The sequence below is a fragment of the Tamandua tetradactyla genome, chromosome 5 (assembly GCF_023851605.1).
Source record: "Tamandua tetradactyla isolate mTamTet1 chromosome 5, mTamTet1.pri, whole genome shotgun sequence".
In the NCBI taxonomy this organism is placed as follows: Eukaryota; Metazoa; Chordata; class Mammalia; order Pilosa; family Myrmecophagidae; genus Tamandua; species Tamandua tetradactyla.
In genome coordinates, this window is record NC_135331.1 from 70,574,214 (window position 1) to 70,588,663 (window position 14,450).

The 14,450-nt window shown below is 36.6% G+C and overlaps 1 protein-coding gene across 3 annotated transcripts in view; it reads right to left on the bottom strand.

Annotated features, from left to right (window-relative positions):
- SPATA16 (spermatogenesis associated 16) overlaps positions 1-14,450 on the bottom strand; it is a 271,504-nt gene that overhangs the window by 16,154 nt on the left and 240,900 nt on the right. The gene's annotated exons all lie outside the window — the stretch shown is intronic.

A 14,450-nucleotide genomic window follows, 5' to 3' on the forward strand; every position in this document is an offset into this window, starting at 1 on the left:
GGTATAATGTGAAGTTTTAAGGACTTTTGTCTTTTGTTTTCTGTTGCAACCTCAACCTTGGAATAGTGCCTGAAAATGGTGACTCAATAATGCTTTATTGAATGATGAACACCTTAAACTTCCTCTCTACTTACTACTTCTCCATCTCAGAAACTTATGACCTTGATTCAGCCCCAGTGTTCCTAGTTTGGTGACTAATTCAAGCAGGGCTAGCAGGACAGTGCACTCAGGAGACTTATGACAAAAGCACTCAGGCATCCTAAAAGCATTATCTGGACAAAGATAAATTATCTAAACAAACTCTATTTCACAACCTACCTCTGGGAAAAACACATTCATTTTAAAAAGAGAAAGCAAGAGATCAGCATCCATAACATAGTGCATGTGGCTCCTTTTGCAGCTATTCCTAATGAGCTCTTGGGAAAAACTTCATTTTCCAGCTTTTTTTCACTTTTTCTTAATCCTCTACTTTATTTATTTTTAAAAATTTGTATTGAGGTATTTTCACACACATACAGTCCTTGTAAAGTATACAATCAATGGCTCACAATATCATTACATAGCTGTGTATTTATCATCATGATCATTTTTAGAACATTTGCATCACTCCAGAAAAAGAAAAAAAATTAATACAATTCCATAACCCTTACCCCCCATCGTTGACCAGTAGTATTTCAATCTACACAATTTTTTTTTTTTTACTGCTTATGCCCCCTGTTATTTATTTATTTTTTATTCTTATTTTCACTCAGCTGTCCACACCTTGGATAAAAGGAGCAACAGATGCAAGTTTTTCATGATCACAAAGGCACATTGTAAAAGTTATTTCTTTATACAATCATCTTCAAGAATCAAGGCTACTGGAATGCAGTTAAACAGTTTCCTCTAGCCACCAATACACCATAAATTAAAAAGAGATATCTATATAACACATTAGAATAACCTGCAGGATAACTCTTAACTCTGAAATCTCTCAGCCACTTAAACTTATTTTGTCTCATTTCTCTCTTCCTGCTTTTGGTCAAGGTGGGTTTCTCAATCCTATGATGCCAGGTCCTGGCTTATCCTGGGAGTCCTGTCCCATGTTGCCAGGGAGATACACTCCTGAGAGTCATGCTCCATGTAGGAAGGAGGGCAGTGAGTTCACCTGCTGAGTTGGCTTAGAGAGAGGGGCCACATCTGAGCAACAAAAGAGTTTCTCTGGGAGTGACCCTTAGGCATAATTATGATTAGGCTTATCTTTTCCTTTGCAGGAATACGTTTCATAGGGGCAAATCCCAAGATTGAGGGCTCAGCCTATTGAATTGGTTGCCCCCACCACCTGTGAGAATATCAGGAATTCCTCAGATATGGAAGTTTAATATTTCCTCCGGTCTCCCCAATCCCCAAAGGGGACTTTGCAAGTACTTTTTATTCTCTGCCCAAATTACTCTGCAATGTATCAGGGCATCACACTAATGTGTATAAACCAACAACATCTCACACCCTATTCGAGATTCCATGTAATTATGGTGTTCGAATAAACTAGCCATACAAGTTAAATTAGATAATGCATTACAAAAATATAAATTTTGCATCAAATAAACATCTCTCCCTTTGGTCTTATGCAGCAGCTGAAGTTTTAAAATATGGATGACATCTTCCTTTACTCTGTATTCTGATTTACCTTAGTCCTATTCAGATAAGCATCATTCATATCTCTAGTCGAAGTCTGATCAATTTCTCATTTTTAAACAGTTCCTGTATGGGGTACTGCTGACTTTCATAGCTTCAGAGCTCTAACTCTGAGTCTCAGGTGTTACATAAATACCCAAAATTTCTAGGAATGACCAGGTTATATACAAACAGCTCACTATCTCAGAATTTAGAAATAACAGTTACAACTCCTGAATATGTGTGACTGCTATAAGAGCTTACAGTCTAGGGCCATCTACAATAGGCCCCAACCTGACAACCCATGCTCTCGACTTCAATTCTCTGAGTTTGTATATTATAGTCTGTCCATATGAGTGAAGCATGATAATATTTCTCTTTTTGTTTCTGACATTTCATTCAACATACTGCCCTTAAGGTTCATTCACTTAGTTGCATGCTGTGCTGGTTTGAAGCTATTATATATCCCAGAAAAACCATGTCCTTTAATCCTCATTCACTATTGCTGGGTGGGATCCTTTTGATTGTTTCCATGGAGATGTGACCCACCCGATTGTGGGTGGTAACTTTTGATTAGATGGTTTCCGTGGAGATGTGTCACCACCCATTCAAGTAGGGTTGCTTACTGGAGCCCTTTAAGGGGGAACCATTTTGGAAAAAGTGTTAGAACCAGGAGAGCCACCAGAACTGACAGAACCAAGAGAACAGACAAAGTCCTGGGGAAACAACTGAAGAAAAAGTTAGCAGATCTTGCCATGTGCCTTTTCATCTAAAAGAGAAACCTTGAATGTCATTAGCCTTCTTGAAGCAAGGTGTCTTTCCCTGGATGCCTTAGTAGTCTGTCTTATGTATACATCACATTCCCCTTCTATTCCCCAGTGGTTGTACCCTTAGACCACCTCTATTCATTGCGAATCACAAACAGTGCTGCCACTAACACCAGTGTGCAAATGTCCATTCATGTCTCCACACTCAGTTCCTCCAGGGATATACTGAGCAATGGGGTTTGAGGATCATATGGTAACCCCATCCCTGGCCTCCTGTGCAGCCACCACATTGCCCTCCAAGGGGCTGCACCTGTCAGCTTCCCTACTGACAGTGAATAGGTACATCTCTTTCTCCACATTTTCTCTAGCACTTGTTTCACAATGTTCATTTTTAAACAGTTTTATTCACACATCATATAATCCAACATAAGTAAATAGCCATGCCTTCACCATAAATTTTTATGAAGACATATCCTTTTCTTCCATAAATAATCCATATCCTTTCCCAAACCCCGCATTTGTTGACATTTAGTTTTGGCATAATGCCTTTGTTACATTCAATGGAAGCATATTACAACGTTACTATTGACTATAAACCCTAGCTTGCATTGATTGTACTTCTTCCCCCGTATACCATCCCATTGTCAACACCTTGCAATGTTGATATTCATTTGTTCTCCCTCATGCAAAAATGTTTTTATATTTGTACATTTAATCACCATCCTTGTGCACTCTAGGTATTCCTAAATTATACCATTTCAGTTTTTATCCTCTATCTTTCCTTCTAGTGTCATACATGTCCTCAGCCCTTCTCCCTCTACCATACTCACATTCATCTTTATTAAGTGTGCTTATATTATTGTGCTACCATCGGATAGTATTGTGCTAACCATTTCTGAATTTTTACATTCAGTCCTGTTGCACATTCTTTATTCCTTCAGCACCAAATGACTAATCTCTCCCTTCTGTCTAGCTCCTAATAACCTGTGTACTTAACTTTAAAACTTAAAGTTCACTCATTAATGTTAGTTTTGTACCATAAATGTTAGTGTATGGTACAAAGATACCACACAATATTTGTCTTTTTTTTGTGGCTAATTTCATTTAGCATAATGTCCTCAAGTTTTGTTGAAATTGTTACACACTTCATGACTTTATTCTGCCTTACAGCTGTGTAATATTCCATCATATCTATATACCACAGCTTGTTTAGGCATGCTTCTGTTGATGGACATTTGGGCTGTTTCCATCTGTTAGCAATCGTAAATAATGCTGCTATAAACATCAGTGTGAAAAAGTCCGTTTCTGTCCTTGCCTTCAGTTCCTCTGAATATATCCCTGGTATGAGATTGCTGGATCATATGGCAGTTGCATACTTAGCTTCCTGAGGAACCAACAATCTGCCTTCCAGAGCAGTTGCATTATTTTATGTTCCCACCAACAGTGGATAAGTGTGCCTCTTTCTCCATGTTCTCTCCAGCACTTAGCATTTTCTGTTTTTTTTTTTTTTTTGATAATGGTCATTCTAGTAGGTATGAAATGATATCTCACTGTGATCTTGATTTGCATTTCCCAGTGAAGTTGAACATCTTTTTATGTGTCTTTTAGCCATTTGTATTTCTTCTTCTGAGAAATGTCTGTTCATGTCTTTTGCCCATTTTTAAAATTTGGTTGTCCATCTTTTTGTTGCTGAGTTGTAGAATCTCTCTAAATATTCTGGATATTAAACCCTTATCTGATGTGTGGTTTCCAAATGCTGTCTCCCATTGCATAGGCTGTCTTTTTACTTTCCTGACAAATTTGTTGATGCACAAAGTGTTTAACATTGAGGAGCTCCCATTTAACTATTTATTTTTTCATCACTAGTGCTTAGGATGTAAGGTCTAGGAAATCCTATCACATGATTTATAAGATATTTCCCTAAATTTTCTTCTAAAAGTTTTATGGTGTTAGCTCTAATGTTTATGTCTTTGATCCATTTTGAGTTAGTTCTTGTGTAGGGTGTGAGATATGGATCCTTTGCATTCTTTTTACATATGGATATCCAGTTCTCCAAGCACCATTTATTGAAGAGGTTACTTTGTCCCAGGTGGGTTGACTTGACCACCTTATCAAAGATAACTGTCCATAGATGAGAGGGTCTATTTCTGAACACTCAATTTTATTCCATTGGTCAATATATCTATCTATATGCCAGTATCATGCTGTTTTGACCACTGCAGTTTCACTATATGCTTTAAAGTCAGGTAGTATGCAACCTCCCACTTCATTTTCCTTTCTCAAGATATTTTTTAGCTATTCAGGACATGCTGCCCTTCCAAATAAATAGTTGTTGTTGTTTTAATATTTCTGCAAAGTAAGTTGATAGGATTTTAAGTGATAGTGCATTGAACCTGTAAATCAATTTGGGTAGAATTGACATCTTAAGTATATTTAGTCTTCCAATCTATGAACCTGGTATGCCCTTCCATTCATTTAGGTCTTCCATGATTCCTTCTAGTAATTTTTTGTAGTTTTCTGTGTATAGGTCTTTTGTGTCCTTAGTAAAATTTATTCCTAAATATTTGATTCTTTTGGTTGCTATTGTAAATGGAATTTTTTTCTTGATTTCCTCCTCAGATTGAGCATTACTAGCACTACTGATTTTGGGGTGTTGATCTTGTACCCTGACACTTTGCTGTATCATTTATTAGCTGTAGTAGCTTTGCTATAGATTTTTCAGGATTTTTGACATATGGTATCATGTCATTTGCAGACAGTAAGAATTTTACTTCTTCCTTTCCAATTTGGATGCCCTTTTTTCTTTTTCTTGTCTAATTTCTCTGGCTAGAACTTCCAGTGCAATGTTGAATAACCATGGTGATAGTGGGCATCCTTGTCTTGTTTCTGATCTCAGAGGGAAAGCTTTCAGTCTTTCCTCATTGAGGATGGTGTTAGCTGTGGATTTATTATAAATTCTCTTTATCATGTTAAGGAAGTTCCCTTATATTCCTATTCTTTGAAGTGTTTTCATCAAGAAAGGATGTTGAATTTTGCCTTTTCTCCATCAAACAAAATGATATGTGGGCTTTCCACTTTCACTTATCAATATGGTGTATTACATTAATTGATTTTCTTGTGCTGAACCAGCCTTGCATACCTGGAACAAATCCCATTTGGTCATGGTGTATAATTCTTTTAATGTGCTACTGGATTCAGTTTGAAAGTATTTTGTTGAAGATTTTTGCATCTAAACTCATCAGAGAGATTGGTCTGTAATTTTCGTTTCTTGTAGTATCTTTGTCTGGCTTTGGTATTAGGGTGATGTTAGCTTCAAAGGTAGCTTTCCCTCCTCTTCAATTTTTTGAAGAGTTTGAACAGGATTGGTACTAATTCTTTCTTGAATGCTTGACAGAATTCACACGTGAAACCATATCATTCTGGACTTTTCTTGGAGCTTCTTGATGACTGATTCAATCTCTTTACTTGTAATTGGTTTGTTGAGGGCATCTATTTCTTCTGGAGTCAATGTTGATCGTTCATGCCTTTCTAGGAAGCCTAGTTGCCTAGTTTATGAGCATATAGTTACTCTTAGTACCGTCTCATTACCTCCTTTATTTCTGCAGGGTCAGTGGTTATGCCCCTCTCTATTTCTGATTTAATTTATTTGCATCCTCTCTCTCTTTTTTTTTTGTCAGCCTAGCTAAGGGTCCATCAATTTTATTGAGATTCTCAAAAAACCAACTTCTGGTTTTGTTGACTTTCTCTATTGTTTTCATATTCTCAATTTCATTTATTCCTGCTTTAAACTTCATTATTTCTTTGCTTTTGTTTGTTTTGGGGTTAGTTTATTATTCCTTCTCTAGTTCTTCCAGTTGAACAGTTAATTTCTCAATTTTTGGTCTTTCTTCTTTTTTAATATAGGCACTTAAGGCAATAAATATCCTTTTCCACACTGTCTTTGCTGCATCCCATAAATTTTAATATGCTGTGTTTTCATTTTCATTTGCTTTGAGATATTTACTGACTTTCTTGTAATTTCTTCCTTCAACAATTGGTTGTTTAAGAGTATGTTGTTCAGCCTCCATATATTTCTGAATTTTCTGGCCTTCTGACTGTTATTGATTTCCAGTGTCATTCCATTATGATCCTAGAAAGTGTTTTGTAAAATTTTAATCTTTTCAAATTTATTGAGACTTGCTTTGTGACCCAGCATATGGTCTATCCTTGAGAATAATCCATAAGCACTTGAGAAAAATGTGTATCCTGCTGTTGAGGGGTGTAATGTTCTGTAAATGTCTGTTAAGCATAGTTTATTTATCATATTATTCAAAATCTCTTTCCTTTTGATTCTGTGCCTAGGTGTTCCGTCCATTGATGAGAGAAGGGAACTGAAGTCTCCAACTATTATGGCCAAAATGTCTACATCTCCTTTCGGTGTGGTCAGTGTTTGCCTTATGTATTTTAGACCACTCTGGCTCAGTGCACATCTATTTATGATTGTTATGTCTTCTTGTTGAATTGTTCCTTTTATTTATACAAGTGTCTTTATTTGTCCCTTTTAATTGTTTTACAATTGAAGTCTAATTTGTTGGATATTAGTATGGTTACCTCTGCTCTTTTCTGGCTGTTGTTTCCCTGAAATATATTTTTGCAACTTTTCACTTGCAATCTATTTTTGTCCTTGGTCTAAAGTGAGTCTCCTGTAGGTAGCATATAGATGGATCCTGCTTTTAATCCATTCTGACACTTTATGTGTTTTTTAATTTTAAGTTTTTCATTGTATAGTATAATATATATACACAAAGCAAAAAAAAAAATGTGAAGCTTTCAAAGCACTCTTCAACAAATGGGTACAGGACAGATCCCAGAGTTTGCAATGAGCTACCATACAATCCTCTCTTATTTTCCCTTCTAGCTGCTCCAGAATATAGGAGGCTAGAGGGATTAAATGCTTTTTTATTATCACAATAGACTTTTTCCCTTTTTTGTGAACAATAACATATGAACAAAAAACTTATAAATTTCAAAGCACAGCACCACACTTAGTTGTAGAATATATTTCAGACTTTGACATGGGCTGCAATTTACAGTTTTAGGTTTTTACTTCTAGCTGCTCTAAAATATTGGAGACTAAAAGAGATATCAACTTAATGATTCAGCCTTCATATTCATTTGTTAAATCCTATCTTCTATGCATAATTCCACCATCACCTTTGATCTTTCCATACCTCTCATTGAGGTTATTTGGGCTATGGCAATTCTAAATTTTTGATACTGGAAGGGTGTGCCATTAATATGGGGTAAGGAGATGGAACTATCTGATGTTTTGGAAAGGTTGGGCTAGGTTTCAGGACTTATCTGGAGCAGGGACCCATCTGGAGGTTGTAGGTTTCTGGAAAATTATTCTAGTGCCTGGAACCCTTGTAGGAAATCTTATATATTGCCCTAGGTGTTCTTTAGGATTGGCTGGAATGGTTCTGGTTGGGAGTTGGCAGGTTAATGATAGGTAGTAAGGTCTACCTGAAGCTTGTACGAAAGCAATCTCCAGAGTAGCCTCTTGAGTCTATTTGAACTCTCTCTGTCACTGATACTGTAGTAATTACACTTCTTTTCCCCCTTTTGGTCAGGATGGAATTATTCATCCTATGGTGCCAAGGCCAGATTCATCTCTGGGGAGTCTTCTCCCTTGTTGCCCGGGAGACTTTCAACCCTGGATGTCATGCCCCAAGTAGGGAGGAGGGCAATGATTTCACTTGCAGAGTTGGGCTTAGAGAGACTGAGGACACATCTGAGCAACAACAGAGGTCCTCCAGAAGTAACTCTTATACATGCTTAGAGGTAGCCTAAAGCTTCTCTGCTGTGTACATAAGCTTCACAAGAGTAAGTTTTATGACTGAGAGCATGGCCTATTGATTTGGGTATCTCTATAGTTTGACACAGTATCAGGGGATTCCCTGATGGTAAGGTTTAATAGTGCCATATTCTTTCTCCTCTCCCTCAGGGGACTTTGCCAATACTTTTTGATTATCTGGTTAATATACTCTAGGATGTTTCCAGGCATTGCAACAATCTACACAGGATTAAAGGACCTCTATCTTATTCTGTGCTTCCTGTGTTTCAGTTGTTCTATACAGATAGGTTGAATTAGATTATGCACTACAGAAAATTTCAGTTCCAGATCAAATAAACCTTTCTTCCCTTGGTCTCAAAGAGTATGTGTGGTTCTAAAATATAGACACTGTCTTCCTTACCCCTATGTTTTGAATTATTGTAACCCCAACTTGTTTGGCTTCATTCTTATCTCTAAATATCAGGTAATATATATAAAACAGCCTCTCAAAATCCAGAAATAATAATCACCACTCCAGACTTAATGTGTCTGCTCTAAAAGCTTACCATCTAGGATCCTGTTTTCTTATAAGCATTTTCTAAAGGTGACCATACCATTGTTGTTTTTTTGCTTCTGGCTTATTTTGTGTCTCCAGATGTCCCATGTGTTCATTCACATCATTGCATGCCTCACGACATTGTTCCTTTTTGTAGCAGCACATCCTTCGTTCATAAGTATACACCATTGTTCGCCAATCTACTTTTCTGTCAGTGCATCCTTCAGCCACCTGCATTCATTGGGCATCACGTAGAGGGCTGAAAATCCACAGTCCATTAACATTCTCAATTTTAGATAATTTCATTGTTCCCAAGAGACAGAAAACCAATAAACACACTCTCGCCAAATAAGAAATCTAAACCTCCTCTTAACTCTTGTCCCTAACCTCATTATTTTCCTCTGCTGTTGCTGTGGTAGTGCTGACGGTTTCCTCTTATTTATTTATTTTTTAACATGAGCAGGCACCGGGAAGTGAACCAGGTGTCTGGCATGGCAGGCGAGAACTCTGCCACAGAGCCACAGTGGCCCACCCACTCTGATGGTTTCCTTTTGAACATAGCTCATGGCATGCAATAGCAGTTTTATGACTGAACCTTGGACTTAAAACACTCTTTATACAAAAATAATACATTTGAAGAAATTCTTACGAGAACTCATTCATATTTCTAGTGTGAGTCAGTGGGACACATAGGTCTATACAACCCCTTTCAATCTTGTTCATCTTCAGTATGGTACTATTACTTCTAGACCCACTAGAGAATCACCTTTGCTCCTATCTATTCCCTTATATTGGAGTTCAATCTCTTTAGCTAATGGTTCACCCATCTCTAGCTTCTATGTATCTCTAAGTCCCCTATCTTCTGTATTATAATTCTCTGATTATATCTTTATACTGGTCATAAAAGTGGACTCATACAGTATCTATTCTTTTGTGTCTGGCTAATTTCACTCAGTATTATGTCCTCAAGGCTCATCCAACTTGTCACGTGCTTTGGCAAGTCATTTTGTCTTACTGCAGCATAATATTCCAACATATGTATATACCACATTTTGTTGATCCATTTATCTATTGATGGGCATTTGGTTTGTTTCCATCTTTTGGCAATTGTGAACAATGCTGCTATGAACATTGGTATGCAAGTGTCTGTTTGTGGTGTTGTTTTCAGCTCTTCTGGGTATATACCAAGTTGTGTTATTGATGGGTCATAGGACAACTCGATATTTAGTTTCCTAAGGAACTATCAAACAGCCTTCCATAGTGGCTGCATCATTATACATTCTCATCAGCAGTATATAAGTATATAAGTGTCCCAGTTTCTCCACATTCTCTCCAACATTTATAGTTTTCTGTTTGTTTAATAGCAGTCATTCTTTTTTTTTTTTACATGGGCAGGCACCGGGAATCGAACCTGCATCCTCTGGTATGGCAGGCGAGCATTCTTGCCTGCGGAGTCACTGTGGCCCATCCGCAGCCATTCTTATAGATGTGAGGTAGTATCTCATTGTAGTCTTGATCTGCATTTCCTTTATAGACAATTAAAATGAGCATCTCTTCATGTGCTTTTGAGTCATCAATATTTGCTCTTCAGAAAAATGCCTATTCACATTGTTAGCCCATTTTATAATCGGATTATTTGTTCTTTTGTTGTTGAGTTGTATATTTCTTCGTATATACAGGAAATCCAACCTCTGTCTGACATGTGATTTCCGAATATTTTCTCCCATTGAGTTGGCTGCCTCTCCACCTTTTGACAGTCTTTTGAGGTGCAGAAGCATTTGATTTTGAGGAGTTCCCATTTATCTATTTTTTCTCTTATTGCTTGTGCTTTGGGTGTAAAGTTTAGGAAGCTACCTCCTATTACTAGGTCTTGAAGATGTTTCCTACATTTTCCTGTAGAAGCTTTATGGTGCTAGTTCTTATACTTAGGTGTTTGATCCCCTTGGAGTTAATTTTTTGTGTAGGGTGTAAGATAGGGGTCCTCTTTCATTCATTCTCTTGGCTATTGATATCCAGTTCTTCCTTGCCCAGTTCAGATGATTTGGGGGCCTTGTCAAAAATCAGTTGATCAATAGAGTGGTCTATTTCTGCACTCTTGATTTGATTCCATTGATCTGTGCTTCTGTCTTTGTGATGGTACCATGCTGTTTTGAGCACTGTGGCTTTATAATAGGTTTTAAAATCAGGGAGTGTTAATCTTCCCACTCATTCTTCTTTTTTAGGATGCTTTTAGCTATTTGGGGTCTCTTTTCCTTCCAGATGAATTTGGTAGTTAGCTTTTCCAAATCTCCAAAGTAGGTTGCTGGAATTTTGATTGGTACAGTTTTGACATGTTAACTATATTTAGCCTTCCTATCCATGAACAGGGAATGTCTTTCCACCTATTTAGATCTCTTTTGATTTCTTTTAGCAATGTTATGTAGTTTTCTGTGTACAAGTCATTTATGTATCTAGTTAAGTTCATTCCTAAGTATCTGATTCTTTTAGTTGCTATTTTGAACTGGTTTTTTCCCCTTGACTCCTCAGCTAGCTCATTGTTTGTGTATAGAAATGTTACTGATTTTTGCACATTAATTTTTTATCCTGCCACCCTGCTGAGTTTGTTTATTAGGTCAAGTAACTTTGCTCTAGATTTCTCAGGATCTTCCAAGCATGGTTTCATATAATCTGCAAATAATGAGAGTTTTACTTCTTCCTTTACAATTTGGATCTCTTTTATTTCTTTGTCCTACCTGATTGTACTAGCTAGAACTTCTAGCACAGTGCTGAATAATAGTGGTGACAGTGGGCATCCTTACCTTGTACCTGATCTTAGGGGGAAGGTTTTCAGTCTCTCCCCATTGAGTACAATGCTGGCTATCAGTTTTTCATATATTCCTTTATCAAATTGGAGTGTTTTTATCAGAAAAGGATGCTGAATTTTGTTGAATCCTTTTTCAGCATCAATCAAGATAACCATGTGATTTTTCCCTCTTGATTTTTTTCTTGTGCTAAACCATTCTTGCATTCCTGGTATAAAACCCACTTGGTCATGGTGTATAATTTTTTTAATGTGCTGTTGAATTCAATTTGCTAATATTTTATTGAGAATTTTTGCATCTAAGTTCATTAGGGAGATTGGCCTGTAATTTTCTTTTCTTATCTTTACCCAGTTTTGATAATAAAATGATATTAGCTTCATAAAATGACTTAGGTAGAGTTCCTTTTTCCTCATTTTTTTGGAAAAGTTTGAGCAGGATTGGTGTTAGCTTTTTCTGGAATGTTTGATAAAATTCCCCTGTGAAGCCACCTGGCCCTGGGCTTTTCTTTGTAAGAAGATTTTTGAGGACTGATTGAATTTCTTTACTTGTGATTGGTTTGTTGAGATCTTCTTTTTCTTCCTGAGTCAGTGTAGCTTGTTTGTGTGCCTCCAGGAATTTGCCCATTTCATCTAAGTTGTCCAGTTTGTTGGTGTATAGTTCTTCATAGTATCCTCTTATGATTTCTTTGATTTCTTCATGGTCTGTGGCAATGACCCGCTATCATCTCTGATTTTATTTATTTGCATACCCTCTCTTTTTTTCTTGGTCAGTCTTGCTAGTGGCCCATCAATTTTATTGATTTTCTCTAAGAACCAACTTTTGGTTTTATTGATTCTTTCTATTGTTCTTTTGTTCTCCCATTCATTTATTTGGGCTTTGATCTTTGTTATTTCTCTTCTATTTGCTTTGGGGTTATTTTGCTGTTCTTTCTCAAGTTCCTCCAGGTTTACTGTTAAATCCTCAATTTTTACTCTTTCTTATTTTTTAATATAGCTATTTAAGGCATTAAATTTCCCTCTTGGCATGGTCTTTGCTGCATCCCCAAAGTTCTGATATGCCATATTTTCATTTTAATTCATCTCCAGATAGCTACTTATTTCTCTAATAATTTCTTCTTTGACCCACTGGTTGTTTAAGAGTATGTTATTTAATCTCCATATATTTGTGAATGTTCTCATTCTTTGGTGGTTATTGAGACCCAGCCTCATCCGATTGTGATCAGAGAAAATGTTTTGAATAATTTCAATATATTTACATTTATAAAGACCTGTTTTGTGCCCAAGCATATGATCTATCCTGGAGAATGTTCCATGAGCACTAGAGAAGAATGTACAACCTTGTGCTTTGGAGTTCAATGATATACATATCCCTGTTGGGTCTAATTCATTTATCAAGTTATTTAACTTCTCTATTTCTTCATTAATCTTCTGTCTGGTTGTTCTATCTATAGAGGAAAGTGGTGTTTTGAAGTATCCTATTATTATTGAAACAGCTATCACTCCCTTCAGTTTTGCCAATGTCTGTTTCATGTACTTTGGAGTTCCTTGATTGGGAACATAAACATTTATGATTGTTATGTCTTCTTGGTGAATTGACCCTTCAATTAGTATATAGCATCCTTCTTTGTCTCTTATGATGTTTTTACATTTAAAGTCTAATATTAGTATAGATACTCCTGCTCTCTTGTGGTCACAACTTGCATGGAAAATATTTTTCCAACCTTTCACTTTCAGTGTATTTATATCCTTGTACCTAAGATGAGTCTCTTGTAAGCAGCATATAGCTGGAAAATGTTTCTTAATCCATTCTGCTAATCTGCCTCTTTTAATTGGTAAATTTATTACATTAACATTCAAAGTTATTACTGAAAAGGCATTTCTTGATTCCATCATCTTATCTTTTTTATTTTATTTGTCAGATCCATATGTTTTTTTCCCTCTTCCTCTTTGTATTCTTTAAATTACCCTTAGTGGTACTCTTCAATTCTGTGCCGTCCTCCAGACCTCCCTCTCCTGTCTTTTTTTTTTTTCAGCTGGCAGAACTCCTTTTAGTATTTCTTGTAGGGCCAGTCTCTTGTTGACAAATTCTTTCAGGTCTTCTTTGTGTGTGAAAACTTTAATCTCTCCCTCAATTTTCAAGGGCAATTTGGCTGGGTACAGAATTCTTGGTTGGAAGTCTTTCTCTTTCAGGATCTTGAATATATCATAGTACTACCTTCTCACCTTCAGTGTGCTAGTTGAGTAGTCTGAACTCAGTCTTATTTGATTCCCCTTGTTTGTAGTAGATTGTTTTTCTCTTGCCACTCTCAGGATTTTCTGCTTCTCTTCAACATTTGACAGTTTAATTAGTATGTGTTTTTGGGAAGGCCCATTTGGATTTATTCTGTTTGGAGTTCTTTGGCCTTCTTTGACTTGTGTATTCATGTCCTTTAGGAGGGTTGGGAAGTTTTCGTCCATTATATCCTCAGCTACTCTTCCTAGCCCTTTATTCCTCTCTTCTCTTACTGGGACACCATGAATCTTATATTTGAGTGCTTTGTTTTGTCTATTATTTCCCTGAGTTCCTATTCAATTTTTCCATCTTTTTTGCCATTTGCTGTTTTGAGTCTTTGAAGTCAATTATCCTGTCCTCGGTATCACTTATTTTTTCTTCTGTATCTTCAAGTCTGGTGTTTTTTATTTGTGCAACAGAGTTTTTAATCTCTGTGATTTCTGCTATTTTTCTATTCATTCTTTCAAATTTCTCTTTGTACTCTTGACTGTCTTCTTGATCTCCTTTATGTCATTTGCTATCCCACTTATTTTATCGAGTAGAATTGTTTAAACATCTTTGATTGGTTGTTCCAATGGCTGTGTCTCCTC